The sequence below is a fragment of the Homalodisca vitripennis genome, chromosome 7 (genome assembly GCF_021130785.1).
Source record: "Homalodisca vitripennis isolate AUS2020 chromosome 7, UT_GWSS_2.1, whole genome shotgun sequence".
Classification (NCBI taxonomy): domain Eukaryota; kingdom Metazoa; phylum Arthropoda; class Insecta; order Hemiptera; family Cicadellidae; genus Homalodisca; species Homalodisca vitripennis.
The window spans coordinates 121,829,383-121,844,343 of record NC_060213.1 but is presented as its reverse complement, the minus strand read 5'-3'; positions in this window follow the sequence as shown (position 1 = coordinate 121,844,343).

The following is a 14,961-nucleotide window of genomic DNA, read 5'->3' as shown; positions in this document are numbered from 1 at the left end:
TTTAAATCTTTTTTGGAATCTATTAAAGATTTCCTAAAATGTTTGTGATAAACCATTGTTTGTTTCTTGAATAGTTTTCAAAGTAACGTAAATCCCATAAAAAATAAATTATTAAGATTTTAGTTGTCCCGAAATCTACCTACTTTTTTCGACTGAGTCAAAGGGCCTATTCTTTTACCAATTCAATTCTCTCAAGTTGTGAAAATTTGTATTCATTTCTGTTCGTCCATTTTATAGTCAGCTCCTGCGGTTGGAAGAAAAAGGTGTGGAAACGCCATTTATTCCCCATAAAACGTGGTGTCGCTACTGCCACAGTTTATTTGAAAGTAGTGACGTGGCTATATATCACAACACAACAAAAGTAGGGCAACACAGTAGTGTGTTTCTTACGGCCGGCTACATAGTACCGACCTTTATTACAGGCACAAACTATCAGCCCCTTACAACAGGATAAAATATTCAATTACATTATATTTGTATTACAATATTAAAAATTGTAACCGCTTTTGGGAAACAGAACGAATGTCAGCTTGGATTTATCTTAAAATGGATAAAGGTACATAATTAAACTAAACCTGAGTTATATTACAAACCAGTTGAAATATAAAGGTGAAAAGTGTGTATAGCTCGAAATCATAAATAATTCGTATTTTGGTGGTCTCTAAAGCTTCAAGTTATTTAAGTTCCACAGTGCTACAAAATCTTTGAGGGCATTTTTACAATCTGATTCAGTTTTGTGTTTATCTTACGTCTGAACCCTTTTCTTTCCATTCTTTTCTTCTTTCTGTTCTTTATTTTTGTATGTACTAATGCCTCCCCCACTTGACGAAGAGGATGGATTATTATCCTCGAAACGTTGCATGATACCTTTTGTAACATATAACAATGGCAAAAGTCCGAAATTCTGCTATCCGGTCAAACCAATAAAAAACTTTAAACGAAGAATCCTACGTCTGTCTGTCTACGAGGAATTCAAACTGACGCCTCAGCTAACATATGTGGTGTCTCATCACCAGCTTTGCGAGGTGGTAGGTTAAATTAAATTACACGATAAACGTTTTATTCGTACACACAAAGTTAGGTCCACGTTGTCCTTTATTTCACTTATCCTACGACAAAAATAAATTAATAAATCAAACAAATCACATGAATAATTATACCAAATAACATAAATATATTAATAAAACATTTTTATATGCAAATGAAAAATTAAATTAACTACGTCATCAACCATTTAAAACAAATTATATACGAAAATAACAATTTTAAATTTACACATAAAACTAAACTACGTATTGTAACTAATTGTTTCTACTAAATCATAACATTAGAATAACAAAATAAGTTTTAACCATTTGAATATCTCCCTAACTTTTATCTTCACGCAATCTCAAACTTATCTTTTTGTCAACGTCAGGGCCACAGAATCTTATACCGTTCCTAACAGGTTAAGATACACATCTTTCAACGTCGCCACAAACCGGAAACGTTCTCAATGAAAGTGATGGTTAGGGTAGGGTGCTCCACAACCCGGAAACCATTACATGGAACGACTTGTCAGATACTGCAGTCCTGTATTGAGGCATTCTCAAAAAATACGAGCCAGAACGAGTTTGTCTCAAACACCTCAAGAGTGCTAAAGTCCTATAGTGTGTGCTGCAGTGGCTCACTCATATTTATTATTGTGGGACTTCAGCCAGCTTCCTTAAATTGTGCTCAAAGTTGGATGGTTGCCATACTCTACATTTTCCCTGAAATTAGCGAATACAGTTCCGGGTAACTTTTAATCCTCTATTTTAAATATTTCCAATAAAAGGGCGGACATTTTTTATTTTAAACCGTTTTTGACACTAAAACGTTCTCAACTATATTACATAATGTAACGATTGCCAGAACTAAATCCAGGCCCATTAAAATTTTTGGGAAGTACTATGTATTACTTTTTTGCTTTTTTAGTAGAAAATTTTGTTTTGTCAGCGCATGGATTTGTCTGATTTACAAAAAAGTGATATTTCACGAACTTTTTGGGACTAGTAGATTAGTATTAGAAAATTTTTTGATTCCATACTCGTTTTTTACCTTAAAATGCATTAAAACACGTTTTTCAGTACCTAATTTTCAAAATATCTCCTCAACCATCAGACCCAACCCCTTTAGTTTTGGTAGTCGATCTAAGCTAAAATCTTCTTTTTGCACACTACCATGCAGCAATCCTAGCAAAGTTAGCTATACAACAGATACTAGGTCTAGAACACATTTTCTAGTTTTTAAATAAGTTTTCTTGTAGTAAGAAAATAGTGAAGATATGAAACTAAACGTATAAACATATCAAGATTATAACCGAATATTAAAATACATTGAAAGACCTGTAATTCCTAATAGTGCAATTAACGGAAGCTAAGGAAGTCGCCGTTCAAGACAACGAGCTATCGATGTTAACTTTTCGCTGAACTGGAGTGAGCGTTAAACTTAACTCATCTAACTCGCGGTGGCACACATCTCGTATGTTGGAAAGTTAATTTCATAGTCCCTAAACAACATTATACTTGTGGAAATTACTGAGTTTCCGACTTCCTCTGCATATTTTACCGTATGTAATCATGGCAGCGCATTTAGCGAGTTCATAATCAGAAAAAGACGGTTTGCACAAAAATGGTTATGCACAAAATAACTCAAAGTGTTAGGTGATTAAACCATTTCCACCATTAAGATAATTGCATAAGATAATTCCATTTTATCTTATACAATTTATTTTACCTAATCGTCCAAACACACCCTTTGTCCAACGAAGTTATTTAAATTTTTGAACGGCCATCAGATGATTTTACTATGCGACAGCAAATGTTTATGAATATTCTAATAAAATATAGGGGTGTATTCTAATAAATAAGCAAAGGTCGATTAAATTTTAAATTATTTTATTTTATCGTACCCAAACATGTGTTACGTTACAAAATCAATATCACGAAAAACAGAACACCTTTTCTTAGGTCGTAGTGTCCTCTTACAGAGAGAACGTGCATAAGATGTAGAAGAAGCTGTGTTGTTTAGTACAATTTCGGGGTAGTAAAAACCTTTTGCTTATTAATGCTTTATTCCAGAGGCAAAATTACCTATCTTCTACCTTGAAACATGAATGAATCTCGCCTGCCCAACCCCCCAACAAAAATCTTAGATTCGCTAGTGATACGTAATATAGGAGCAGGATGTGTCAACAGAACGTGATAGTGGTACATCAACGATGAAGTAGGTCTCTTGAGGTTCATTGATGTTCCCAAGTTTTCAAGTTTAGAAGGAATCTCAAAGGTAGAATTTGATAAATTTTATACATGTTTTTTTTTCTTATATCTAAACGAAATGCAATTTCTATTCGATCAAAACACTGCTTAGAAACAAACAATAGTATCTATTGGCTGAACGTTAGCGAAGTCTACCACTCGAGGAGCTTGAAAAGTTCCATTTCTGTAAATCTGTTTCCGTGTCTGGCAGCACGATACTCTAGAATGAACTGACCTTGACAGGTCTTGACATCTGCATAAAGCCTCGTTTTATATAGGCATCATCAAGTTCGATGATGGTACACCTCACTTTATGTGATTTGTCCGAGCGTTAGCGAACATTTTTGTATTGGTCTTATCGGTTACCATCCATAGAATTTGGCCTAGCGTCACTCAGTAGGCTGGCACAATTTTCCTTTTATCTGCCGAGAAAATGCAAGTATAGTTTTCTATATGATTGTCTATCTCTCTGACTGTCGCAGGATATCTCAAGAATGAAATGAGCAATAGACTGGAAATTTTGCATGCAACCTCAGCGAAGCACTACAAGACACGTGGTGTGGTGTAGATCCTACTTTGTTTTGTTAGTAATATTTTCACAGTTAAGTAACTTACTTAAACAGTATGGGTTATCTCGTATGGTTTCAAGATAGCACTCTTTGCAACTTTCGTAAAAGAACTCATATTCTAGCTTTAAGCGTCGTTGAACAAAATAGCAAATTTCTTTTTAGAATTCTCAGGTAATTTACAAACGACTTTGTTTTTGGAAGTTTTTTAACCCCTGGAGGAAAGCTAGTGGCTGTACAAAGCTTAAGAAGTGTATAAAAATACATGAGAACAAGTGAACACGTTAACTGGTGCAATTTATAAGTTATCCAAACTGTGCTTCGGAAGTAGCACTTACACACTCCTTGAATAGGTTCGTTAGCCAGTATAAGCCAATTTAAAGTTTCTAAATCATCGTATTTCTGTGAAAGTTTTACCTCAACTACGATTACCACAACGTTGTCAAACAATTAAATATGTTTTTGTTAAAACACAACTCAAAATTAAGATTCAAATTGTTGTTAGACCTCATTCCCTACCACTGTGTGTTAGCTATTGATATATTAATGACTTTTTAATTATCTGAATATGTATTAACAATCATTCGGACTATACGTTTATTGCGAAAAAATAGATTTTTATTTTCATCCAGTAATAACTACAATCTTTTTAAGAAAACATTTCATAATAACGTTTCCGAATATTGTGTAAAGCGGTTGTTTTATTTTGTAAAAGAAACGTCCAGGAACAGTAACAATACTTGCGCTGTAAAACTTGGTTCTCCGACAATTTCTCCCTCGGACATAACATGTAGCTCAAGTTACGTGGTGTCGGACTCAACTGCATGTCGGGAAATGTAACTGTAACACCAATGTTACAAACCCTAATCCACTTTACCGTTTCTACCTCTCCTGGAAAATAACGAGTATTCGAGTTCCAAGGCTTTATCTTCAATTCATTTTGGCAGTGGCCCACATCTCCCTCGTCTGCCTGATCTCTGATTACTTGGACCGTAAAATTATTTGTTACATGATACATCAAAACCTTGTCTTCTCAACCCCTATTTGACCTTCATAACTTTATTTAAATACATACAGGATTGAAAATTTTATAGCTAATTTTATTTCTACGGGGGAGACTTGAATAAGCGGCTTACACTTGTCATTCGGTTGTTTTTATTGAACAATTCGATTTATTATCCAACTTCGATATGTAAAAATCGTACATAATAAGTGTTTTAATTAAATTACTGAAACAAGAAGAATCTCGTACATTACAATTTTAAAAACATAAATTTAACGTTAACATTACAAAAGAACAGAACCAATTATGTCTTAGGATATCAAAGTATATCAAAGTTACAATATTTATAACTTGCCCAGCTTGATATCAATGAGTAACCGCTTTTGTGAAATTGAAGAAAGAATTCTACCCATGAGCTTACCAGGAGCCAAACCCACATGTTGAATCCACTTAAACAACTCTCGTCACATATTTTTCCTCATATTCATCGCCATTTCCAAAGTCTCAAAATATGAGTTACTTCTTGTTGTATATTGTTTACATTAAAATTACTGTAACTAAAAAGTTGAAATCATGTGCTAAGTTAAATAAATTGCAATATCGAATTATTCCTTCGGATAATAACATCGAACCATTCGATAAAAAACAACCGAATAACGAGTGTAGGGCGCTTGTTAAAGTCTACCCTTCCTATGTATCTAAATTCTTAACGATTGATATACTGTGTTTAAAAATATAATGTGGCTAGTTTATAAGTATAATTCACTTAATTCTAACCCTTCGCTCTTTTATTAGTACTTTTTTTATTTCCGATGTAGGTTAAAGTTAAAACTCGAGATGGATTTAGTACAGTGCAAATAAAAAAGTGTATTCTAAAGGTTTCAACTAGCTAACCCTTCCAAGATCCTTTTGCATAAATCACTAATATTAAATAATGTTCAAACAAACAACTATAAAACTTGAAGAAATCAACGTAAATGTTTAGGGTTTGATATCTTCGAGTGTATTTTACAAATACATTTAACATTATTTAAACTTAGATGCTGTGGTTTTCTGGGATGAATTTGTATTTGAAACTGCGACAGAGGATTGTTATTTTTCTAAACATCTCAAAGTGTAAGAGGATATTGGGTTCCTAGAATTAAAGGGAACTATTCACAAAAGCTTTACTTTTTTAGTATTTTACCACGGACACATTCAGATTTTCAAATCGCTCGAGAGATGTGTGGAGCCAAACTTGAGGAGTATTTCATTTGGAAATCCTGTTTTTAGGAATGCTTAGAAACTTCTTGTCTAAATATCTTTTCCTGGTAAGTTTTCCTAGAATTGGTTGGTCCCAAGTGTCAGAGAGGACTTCTTAGCCCCAACTTCACATGATTAAATAAAACATAATTTATCTCATTTTAAATTTACCCTTAATTTAAGAGAATTAATTTTCATCAAATATAGTAAAGTATAAGTGATTGTCATCTTGGCATATTCTAATTGTAATTGTAAGGGCTAGTCAAAAACAATATTTAAGTCTCATAAGTACATAGTTACGGAACAGAAGAGAAAACACCCGTATAATTACCTTTGCCTTAATTTTCCTTTTTCCCACCCTTTCAAAACATTGCTGACAAATTTAAAACCATGAGAATTTCTATTCGCTGTGGCAAGCATCATCAACCAACAGATGTTAAACTTAAACCTTGCAGGATCAGTGATGCACATCCGCTTACAAAGGTCAGAAGAGGGGGCAGAGCTGGAGCTCAACCAACCAGTAATAGCATAATACACGCTGCCAGCTTTTTGATAATCTGATGCTGTCTTCTTTGTTAAAATTATTTTAATTTGAACTTTCAGCTTATCAAAGAACTTGCAGCCCGAGATAAAGACCAATTGATCATGTAACTCGTCATATTGATTACTGACTTTTTGAGCCTGGCCAATCACGGCACAGCTTCGCCACTTCCACCCGTATTTATTAGCGGATGTGCATCATTGCCCATGCCAGTTTCATTTTAAAGTATATCTTTTGAAGATGGCCCTCTACAGCGAGGTTCGAAATATCTTAATTGTGTTAGCAACGTTTCAACGCGGTATGAACCGTTAAAAGTAAATGATAGTTATGACTCGGTGTGCGTAAACCTAGTAACTAAGAATACAAAAGTGCCTTCTGATAATTATAAGCTATCTTTTACTAGAGTAAACCAATTAATTATAACATTGTGCCTAATAATTATTGATCATTTACAAGGAATAGAACAAACTTAACAATTAATTGTTAAATTGAAACAAAATTAACAGTTAATTAATAGTGATTTAATTCCTAGTCCAACTATTTTCCACCTGAAGAAGAGGATAGATTTCAATCCTTGAAACGTTGCATTATTCATTTTGTAACATATAACGATGGAAAATGTCTGAAATCTTATTATCCTTTTCAAAATAATATAGTTTTTCAGCTACAAAAAAACATTACACATTTTAAAAACATAATAACTTTTATGGTAGTGTTTTTTGCTAAAAAAAGATTTGGTACTTTACTGAATGTTTTATAATATGTGGTAAAAGGAAATAATAAAGACTTAGTTTTTTAATAAGGACTTGATTAAAAAATTCAAAAAAATTTGCTTAAAAGTAGGAAATAGACAGAGAAATAAGCAAATGAAACAATGTTGAAATTTTAAGTTGTATTTACTAATAATATGTTTGTACTAGAGTCAAATACGTATTAATATTCCTTTGTTTTCAATTATTTATTGTGCTAGTACAGAAAGTGTAGAAAATAAAACAAGTCAGATTTAATACATAGAATTATTTAACATACTTATCACACCTACAACTTTAATTTTTATACATCGAAGAACTACACAAATAGATATTGTTTGGAATAAAAGACATATGCTGCTAACTAAGAAGTAAATAATGTTACGAGTAAATATACAATAAACATACTAAATACACGCGACTATGCAATGATAAAGTTTCATTTTAAGATGCATTCAATTTTACTATTACGAAATCTATTTAAACTGTGAACATGAATATAACTTTCTGCGCATCTCTGTTAACTTTAACAATACTGAATTCAAACAAGAGTTAATAACTCGGTACAAGAAACTTGTCTCTAAACATTAAAGTTAGCTTTTGACTGAATTTAACCGAACATTTGCTAAACATATCTACACTGGCAAGTGTAATTAATATTTCATAACTTTCTAGATTACAATTAAAATACTTTTAATAGAATTTCTATGTAAATGGATTTGATTTCCACATTTCCTTAGAAGGGAAGTTCTAACAAGTTTTTCTCCGATTGTACAAAGTTAATATTTTCAAACTAAATCAATAAAAATAAGTACTTTCAGAACAAATATCCATCCGAAGTGCAAATGGGGTTTTCCAGTGTTCCTGCAATATACTTCCAAATAGAAATATAACTGTTAGCAGTTGTATTGGAGTAGAGAAGTTCAGGCAATATATCGAAGGTAAGCTCGTGTTTAAAGTGGAAACTGACAATAAATTTCTTTTATTGTCTGTCATGAACCATTTTAGAGCAAATATTGACAAAGTTCCTTTTCTGTATATCGTACATATCAATGTTACGATAATATGTTCAAACAATGTAAAGTTTGTGTAGATAATCATTTCGGTAAAACCTGTTGTGATCATTGTATATTTTAAAGATAAAGGTGATAATGGTACTTGTTTTCGCTAAAAGGTTACCTATAATCACGTTTAAGGTTCCCCAATCGCTTATCAACCTCTATTCAGAGATTAGAATGTGTTGCTCGATCCTGAGATCCGTTGCCACCCGAAATGTTCGTGCTGCACTCTATGGAGCGGCAACCGAAAGAAACATTAATGATAAATATAAAATAAAAGTAAGGACATAATGTGTTATTGGCTGAGCGTTAACGAAGCCTATCAATCGAGTGGCAAATTTTATTTTTTATGTCTAGCTGTCTGTCTGTCTGCACAATATCTCGAAAACGAACTGACTTACAGACTTGGAATTGTGTGTGAAGTTTCATTTTTATATGAGTAACACTGAGTTCGATGAACTTGCATGTCACTCAGAACTCAGCGTTAGTGAATATTTTATATTAGTCTTATTTAAAACCATGAGGGTAACGAGTAGAACAAATAAATTTACAAACAAACTCAGTAGGTACAGTCGTATGACAGTTTATCTTGTGACAGCAACACGTATGATAAAGTTACTTTGTTGGATTGTTTTGTAAGACATTCGTTAGATTCTGGCGGTCCTGCGGTACTTCTTGTACTTCTTTACTCCATTCTGGGTTTTATCTTATTGCAGGAAGTCCTTGTCAGTTATATGAGGACCTAGAGCAAAATCAAAATATATTCTGTTATTATTGTAACATTCCCTAAACCATTTGTAATAATTGTTTGTATCCCGAACGGTTTTCGAGATATCAATTACATATCAATCCCATAAGAGTGTTTTTATAACCATAAACTAGTGGAGGGAGAAATCTGGAACAAGTTTAAACTTCGTAGAAAAGTCGGTCGTGTAAGTACATTGGCCAACTTGGTACGGTAGTTCGTTCCAATATGGTGACCTGCAAAGTTTAAAAAACCACAATTCGGTTATTCATAAACCCAGACAAAATTAAAACAGTGTTTTGGAATGAATGCATTCCCCATTTAGTCGCAAATTTACATCCGAAACTGTTTCAGTGATCTTGCGTACATATAAACACTATGAGACATAAATTATTAATATTTCAGCTGGCACAAAATCTACCTGAAGGAAGAAGTTTTTTTTCAGTAGTATGTGTTTTCCATATTGATTTTAAAATCAATACTTAATTAAATTTGTCCTATTTTATATCTAGAGAATCTATTACGGCTCGGAATTATTTTTGACTAACTGGCTTTTTGTGCCATAAACCGAATTTCAAATAACTAAATATTACTCTCAAAATATATGAAATTTCCTTCAGTTATTAGCTTATTTTTCCCCTGGATATCATATGTTCTTTATCGCTCTAAAAGCATTGCAAACACATTTATATATTTTTTTAATTTAAACAGCTTAATCGAAAACTAGATTTATAATCTAAATTGCATATTAAATACATATTTAACACACGATATATAATTTGCCATCGTTCACTAATACACAAAATCAGTAACACTACGTTTCGAGATCTCTAATCTGATCTCTTCCTCAGGTGAATAATGATTGTTTATTTTAAGCTATATATTCTATTTATGTGTTGGATTAGTTATTCACCTGAGGATGATATCAGATAACAGATCTCGAAACGCAGTGTCACTTTTATGTACAACTGAACGATCCTTCCATCGTCAAAAACAAGCAAAGAATATTTCATTTATTGAGAGCATAGTTCAGTAGAATAAACTGAGTTAAATCCGCACTAATGGAGTTTATGTAACAAATGTTTGCCCTCCATCGCTGGGAGGATCAGGAAACCCACAGAAAACCGCGATTTGGGACCTGGACAAGTGGATTGGACGTGGGAGGGCACAAATACTCGATATTGCCAGGTGGGGTGAAAAGGGTAGAGTGGATTGAATTGGTAATACCAACGTTGCGGTAACGTTTCTCGACATGCAATTGTGTCCGACACCGCATTTCTTCGTCTACTTACGGACACAGTGGACAGTCCGAGTAATATAAACCCTTCTCAAAGTTCCACTTCGATTTCACGAAACTATAATTCTTCTTTTATATATAACTAGTTTTTATAAAGTTTCCCCCGGCTTTTCGCACGTTTTTCGTAAGCTTAGCTCGTGTATGAGCACTTCAAGTGAATTATATTTCCAACGCCGATGTAGAGTTTACCTTATTGCCACGATCAAGAAAATCTTTCAAAAAAATGTATGTTTTAAAGCCTTTTTACACGTGCATGTACTTTATCATAAAGTGGTCTAACACTCACGTTTTAAGTTCAACTACAGATTTATTTTAAAGACAAATATACATAAAAACTTAGCTGCTTCAAATAGTGTTTGGCTATTTAATATACGTAACTGTCACGTAATTGCAGTTTATAATGTGCAGGCGCTTTGATAACTTATTTTGCAGCGCCGCTCGGTGGTGAAATACATTAATGGGTGTAACATATACACGTTCTACGTGGAAAAATGCATATACATACAAACTTTCATAATGATCGGTCAAATAGCTTTTGAGTCTATAAAGGACATACATTTAAACATTCATATTTGTATATTCTGGGATTGTCACCTAGGTCTATCGTTCGTTGGTTTATCATTGAAATTTACAGATGCCATTTTTTGCATTTTAATTGTAGAGATTAGTTCCATGAATAACTGAACGCTTGTGATATTTATATGTGAATGCTGTGCTGTTTTATAATAAAGGATGTTCTAAATTAAAAGTTGTATAGGTAAACAATAAATTTTAACAAAATAGTGTATTGATTAATTTCAGTAGCAAATTGTTACTTATTAAATGCAAATATGATATTATGCAAATCAACTAAGCAAAAACACCCAATATTAAATTATAAAAATGGTAATTCCAAAATATGGATAAAACTTTTTATTTTAATATAAAAGACTATGCATTTCCCTGTCTACATAATAGATAGTTGCTGAAGGTAATTTTTGTTTGACTGCTTGTTAGGGTCTCTTTTTCAGTTCGATTTTAAATGAATTTTCAAACATTTTTACGAGAATGTTCATAAAAATACGATTCGTCCCATTTTCTGTATATATTCTAAAATGTAATAACAATTATTACAGTTATTGACATTATGAAGTATTTTATTGGAAATCTCAATAAACATATTTACTTTTATTTAATTACAAATACAATCAAACAGCCCGTCAAGAAAAGAACTCATTCCACTTGCAGTTCAAATCAACCGTTTATTTTGAAAGTTCTACCTAAATGTTGTAATTATGTATACAAAATTTACCAACAATTACAAAATTGTAATATATTTTTCCATAAAAATGGAATTATGTGATTTCTAAAATTCGATTTAGAATTATAAATTTAGTATGCAAAGTTGTTTATTTTTAAAGTTCAAAAACATTTTGCATCAAATTTAAGGCGATTTTAAAATACAAATAAACTATTTTTCACAATCGGTTGAAATTTATAAGAATAAACGGGACACTAAATTTGCATCACTTTGGTGATGCACGGTGCTCCGTGGTGGTTCAATTTGGAACTACTCCCGGCAAGTTTACCCTTAAACATCAGTCCTTGGAGAAATGTTCCATTATAACGACTAGTTGAAGTTTATATAATATGTGGACAAATCTGAAAATAGAAATTTCAGTTACTTAAAGCTAGCTTATAGTGAAGAGTTAAAGAAGCATTTTTAATGATTTTCAAATTTTGTCCATGTTGTACAGAATGGGGTTGGATACCGCTGAGGTCGTAGTAATGAGTGCAAAGTTTACTTGTGGCAAATAAACAAAAAAGTCACCACTTCTAGATGTTAAAAATAAATAATGTATTGCCACGTTGCTGCCAAATAGAGTGATAATGAACTAAACAATATCACAGAGGTGGTCCTAATGGCTCCAATGTTCTTGAACATTTTGCATACGAACTTAATGATTATAAAACTTTAAAAGTGACTTTTAACACCTACACGTGATGTCGCCTTACAAGCGCGGGCGTCAGCATCTTGGCTCGTCATTGCAGCTGTAATCGGAAAAAGTGAATATTAGTAGACTAGAAGTTGTTTTCATCCATAATATTAAAATCAAAATCAAAGACTTGAAGTTAAAATCAGAAACTCGAAGTTGAAATCAGAGACTCGAAGTTGAATTAGGAGACTCGAAGTTGAATCAGAGACTCGGTTGAACTCGCCTAAAACCAAATCGACAGTATTAGCCATTTATCGAGACCACTTAAGATTCATGAGAACGTGAGGTCTCGTCAGAGGGACATCACCACACTGTTATCCAATATTAATCTACCAAATAAAACATCAACCAAGGTAAGTTACTTTACTATTTGAAACTTTACTTCATATTACATTCAAAATTAGATTTCCTGCATGAAGGGCTAATTTATAATAAGAAAATATAAATATTACTTACGGACGTGGCGCGCGAGGTGTTGCTCGGTGGCAGGAACGGCAGCTACAAAGTTCCCGAGAGACAAAGTTTATACGCGTGCCAAATAGGTTGTTAACCCACAAAGAATTTAGTTCCAAGAACATCGGATGTAACTTATATCAAGCAGTAACGAGGAATAGGGTTGCGAAAATATGTATTATATAAAATACAACTAAATAACGGTACAGTGTTATTTGGATTTCTCTCACGATATTGTGTGTGACATCTACGTCACGTGTTAAAACGCTATTGTTAGTATAGTCATTAGGGAGAACTACGAGTATGTTGACGCAATATGATCTCCAGACTGATCATAAATACAGGATGTTTCAATATTGTGTTCAATGGTAAAACAAACACTTAATAAACCTATTAATTAATTAATAATAATTTTAAAAAATCCGAAATACCCTGCCTTTCAAGATTGTAGCAATGTTTCAAAGCTGCTTAAACCGGGATACATAACATTTAATAATTTACTTTACATTTATGCACCTAATGAGATACTTGCTTACATAATGAGTTCTCTTCACCTAGATTACACTCTATTTTGTAGTCTAGGTGTCTCCGATGTCGAAACGATGTAAGAGTCAATGTTGAGCTTCTACGTCGTCGACTGTTTTTGGATCTCTTCAAACGAACATGACTCCAGGAGTCAGGGCTGTGACAGCGCAAGGTTTTAGACGCTACACCAAGAGAAAGGTGAACTAGAACTAGAGATAAACTCAATATTCACATTTTCTTTACTGTTTACTCCCCTATTTCACCATTACTTATAAGGCCTACACAAAAAATGTTTTTATTGGCTTTAAAATATGTTCTCTAATGATAGCTATCCCCAATCAGGCCGAAAGTATCTTGTGTTTTAACCTTATTTTCTTAAACCAGCCGCCTAAGACTACGAACCTATTCTTATCCTTTATTAACCTTTTTTTAAATTAATGTTGTACATAAATATATTATTTTCAAATACATAATAAATTTTTAGAGATTGAATCGACAGAATTTATCTTTTTCTTTCATGTTAACCAAACTTTCAATTAAGTATTTCCAGGCTCCGAATGCAGCAAGCTTGAGGCTATAGTGGTGGACAATGGAAAGGTAGCAAGAGCTTTGTTCGCAGATCTGAGGACGTCAATTAACTAAATACTGGGAAACAGACTAATTAATCATCCTACGAGCTATGTCTCGTTAATTACGGTCTCTTTTCTCCCCCTCACTAGAGATTCGAAGCTAAGAAATCCAATGAATCAACTCTATATCCAACTCGTAAAGTACGTAAAATTGTTATGTATAACCGAGCAATATTTTGTAAATGAATGTTGAGTTCAACTGAAAAAATATGGTGGAGCCATTTATCTTTTTGAACATCTTAAAATTAACAGTTAGATTTATAAGTATATTAATGCTGATATTAGTAGTTAGTTTAATATAATCATATTCTTATTTTTTTAACGAAAATTATCCAAGATTAGATGATATTCCACTCTAAGATTTTTTTAATGCAGATCCAATTCAAAAAAGTCTAAATAATCTGATCACGTTTCTATTCTTGAAGAGTGATTTTAAAGAGTTAGTATGCTCACTGGAAAGATTGTACTACTATTACTTAAGAATTAGGCACTCCGTAGAGTTGGTTGCACACGGTCTCAGAGTTTGAAATGTATGGAGGAAACATATCTAAGCCAAAAACACGTCACCGTAGAAACACATAACCATTTGACTGTTTAACTATAGGATACCTAAATCTTATCTATTATAAACGATCTTGAGTTATCCATAACGGATACATAAGAAAGATTCATCTTAAAATTGTATAAAAGTGTATTTTTTATTTCAGTCTTAAAAATTGTTTTCATTACATACTATATTTAATTCTTAAAATAGAAATTATGCATTCATTATTATATGAATACAATTTAATATTTGCTTTAGAATAACTCGATATGTAATACGAATGCATACAATATTTTTAGTATTCCGAAGAAGTGCTTGTTGTCAAAACAGTTTAAATCAACTCCGACATTTTGAA